General features: G+C 34.9%; 1 long non-coding RNA gene across 2 annotated transcripts; it reads left to right on the top strand.

Annotated features, from left to right (window-relative positions):
• Window positions 1-2,503: 2,503 nt before the first annotated feature.
• Window positions 2,504-2,868, top strand: LOC143740117 (uncharacterized). 2 transcript variants are annotated; one of them, XR_013204746.1, is made up of 2 exons: window positions 2,504-2,604; window positions 2,764-2,868. It is a non-coding gene; the product is annotated as an uncharacterized LOC143740117 (long non-coding RNA). The 2 variants fall into 2 exon arrangements; XR_013204747.1 differs by having other exon boundaries at window positions 2,761-2,868.
• Window positions 2,869-3,743: the final 875 nt, after the last annotated feature.

Here is a 3,743-nt window from a genome sequence, read left to right as displayed (position 1 = left end):
TGACAAATGTTCAAATGTTCTACCTCAGATTTGTGAAATGTTCACCTGTTTGGGAAGTGTTTGTCATGATATGTTGAGACAATAAAGAGTAGTTTAAAACCCACCAGGCTCATGGGAAATACGTTACTCTGCCTACATTTTTGCAAAACCTGAAATACGTACCTCCAGGTACGTTTCCCTGCACTTTTCGAGTGAAAAGTCCACTAGAGGCGCTAAGTGGTATCATTTTTTCTCCGTTCCAGATGGTTAAATAAAGGTTATAAAAATGACAATACCAGTAATGTTCAGACTTCTCCGTAGGCCTATACACTCATTTTAATATAAATTAGGAATTATTTCCACGCTTTTGAGGTGCCACACAGCCCAGTCTCACGGCAGTTCGTGATATGGTCACGTCATTTAATCTACTGGTTCGTGATACTGACACGTTTATTTCATTATTTTCGTGATATCAGCATTTTTATTTAGCCTATTTATTTTTTTAGTAATGTAATGCACGATTCTTTCTGCCAGGCGTGCTGCAGCAGAGAAAGCTGTTTAATCGACATTTATTCACGATATCTGATCATGTTTATATTTGTATTTATTTTAATGTTATTATTTCGGTCTTATTGCCAGGGAAGCTGGACTGTTTTGCTGTTGATTTAAAAAAAAAAAAAGTATAAACGACTACGCGAATTTTATCAGTAGGAAATCGCGTTGAAGAAGTCTCCTTCCGAACACATCGCGATATTTGGCATCAGTTCATGTGTGCCAGATGTTGGTGAGTAGCAAAATACACTGTCCTAATAATGTTTGATATATTGTCTTTTCTGATGGTCGAAATGAATCAGATTAGCTCATGTTCAGTCACTGCATTATCTGTCATCTCCACGGAGGCTTTGCGTTTCATTGCTTTCTAATTCAAAACAGGGTGATTAAACACTATCTGTCACATGACGTGCTACAGGCCTAGACCTTCTATCAGTTAATAATATTCAAATTAGGTTTAAAGTAAGTTAGTACAATTAGTTCCAAAGTGGTATTTGTTGTAGAATCACAGTAAAAACAACACTAACCTTGCTTTTACCACAGTAGCCTTAGTTTTACTGTGATATGTGTGGTAAAAGGACAGTAACCACAAAACTTACCACACTTTTACCACATTATTTGTAGTTTTAATGTGATGTTCGTTGTAAATGCATATTAACCACAACACTTACCATGCTTTTACCACATTATTTGTAGTTTTAATGTGATATTTGTTGTAAATGCACAGTAACCACAACACTTACCATGCTTTTACCACATTATTTGTAGTTTTAATGTGATATTTGTTGTAAATGCACAGTAACCACAACACTTACCATGCTTTTACCACAGTAACCTTAGTTTTACTGTGATAGGTGTGGTAAAAGGACAGTAACCACAAAACTGTCCGTGCTTTTACCACAGTATTGGTAGTTTTAAAGTGATATTTGTTGTAAATGCATATTAATCACAACACTTATCATGCTTTTAATTTCTAATAATGAAACAACAAATATTTGTAAGGTAAATCAGTAATTTTTCCATTAAATAATCCGATATATTATATATAATGATATTTTCTTTTCTCTCTTTTTAGCTGAAAAGACCTAAAGGGCCTTTCGGACTCAGTCAGCTCATTATTGTTTGAGGAGAAGTAAACGGGAGACGAAAAGCTACAAAGGCAAATATTCACAATGGTATGTATGTGTTGGTTTTAAGCCTAAATCAAACATTTTATCAATCATTTGTTGTTTCTTAAACCTTTTCTTACAAAACCCATATCCCAATCAGTACAAACATAGTCTCAAAGTCTTAATAATTCACAAGATTTAACAAGTTGTCAAATTCGTACAATACTTGTACATAATCATGCAGCTTTTACTTCTTGTGCTGTCAATGGCTAGTGCCTCAATTCCTGTACATATTTATCTCCATATTTGTAAATCAGTTGCGCACCTTCTTGGAAAGTAGTCGGACGTCCCATACACTGTCAGAAAAGTTTATATTAATAGCATTGTATTCATTATAATTATTACAAATTGGACCCTGTCTGTTGATGTTCCAATGATACATGATGTCTCTCCACAACTCATAATCTTCCTCTGTTTGCAAGAGTGGAAAAGCTAATCTGACTTGTCACATGACATCAGATACTCGATTATTTTGTCGTAATCATATCAGTTACACTGCTGATAACTGTCCCGCTTGCATGTAAATCATGTTGTTGTTTTTTTACATGTTATCATGTAACATATTATGTCATGTTATCATAATCACTTTTTTAAGTTCATATGATTATTGCATGCTATTAAAGACATATTTTTATTCATAGAAATGCTCACATATCAGTGAACTTATTACATAAAAATGCTTTTAATATATAATTATGCAACACTCCTTACATAAATAAATCCTAAAGTTATATATAAACTGACTACTTGCAAGTAATGTATTAAAATGACCTTCCTTTCTGTTTTGCAGGATTATCTTTTTTAAAGCTCTACAATATCAAACTCAACAGCTCTTTTAGGAACCAACCCTCACAAGATCTACTAGTGAGTCGCAGCAAATCTTGCCGTGATCAGCCCTTCCCAGGTAAAGTTTCTACAATATTTCAATCAGTATTTACTCATCAAATGTGCTCCCCTGAATCGTATGGTAAATTAACTTAATTATAACTGTGTTAATTGGTATGTTTCAAGAACAATAGTAATTGCACATAGAGTAAGTGGAGACTTTCTTGTTTTACAGCAGAGAAGGAAGACCAGTCCTTATATCAACGCAAGCTAATCTAATAAGTCCTTTGTTTCGGGTGAGGAAGAAACATCTGGTGCCCAAAGAAGACAGAAAGGTGCGCAAGTCCTTTGGTATGTCTTGTATTCAAACAATGTATTACATAATTTGATCTTGACAATTTTACATTGTACAGATTATCACTCGATTTTTATCTATTTCTTATCTATTTCTTTTATATATTTTTTCTTCAGTACTTAGCTTATATTATGTGCTGCAATATTATATATATATAATACTTCAATGTGTATATTATATAATGTACTGACTGCTGCTTTGTAAATTTAAATAAGGAACAGGCAACTCTGGCCCTTTTGCGTTCTCCTTTTTGAGGTGGAGAGTTTACCTCCAACCCTAATTGAGCACATCTGAAAATTTTAACTAAAGTCTTCAGGTTTACTTGTAGACAATAGGCAGGAGGGTTTGAGGTTGGAGCGAAATCTGCAGGACAGTGGACCCTGAGGGCCAGAGTAGCCCATCACTGCTTTAAATAAAGCTACACTGTGTAATTTTTTATGTTGATTCTTTGCAAAAAAACACTTTGTTCTTTCAAAATTATATGTGCTCATTCATGTGTAATTACTTCCACCAATTAATCAAGTACTCTCGTAAGTGTAGAATCTGCCATTCAGAAAACATATGAGCGAGTCGCTCGAATGGCGGCAGCCATGTTGCGCCTCCATCTTGAAAATACATTAGCCAAAGAGGGACATACCTGGAAATTCAAGCTTCGCCTTTCGAGCCTTTACTTAGTGGCACCGTGACGAATGCGAGGGGGAGATTACTCATAATAATACGGCCACCGTAGGAGTTAAAACGCCCTCGGAATGGGAGGGGCTAGAAAGTAATATTCAGTTGGTAGTCTTATACAATTTCACCGCTATATGGGAGAAAATCTTACACAATGTAGCTTTAAATAACACAGAACATAAGCTGACCTG

The sequence above is a fragment of the Siphateles boraxobius genome, unplaced genomic scaffold (genome assembly GCF_051911475.1).
Source record: "Siphateles boraxobius isolate OS27281-9 unplaced genomic scaffold, OSU_SipBor_1 17, whole genome shotgun sequence".
In the NCBI taxonomy this organism is placed as follows: Eukaryota; Metazoa; Chordata; class Actinopteri; order Cypriniformes; family Leuciscidae; genus Siphateles; species Siphateles boraxobius.
This window is presented reverse-complemented; position numbering and strand designations above follow the sequence as displayed.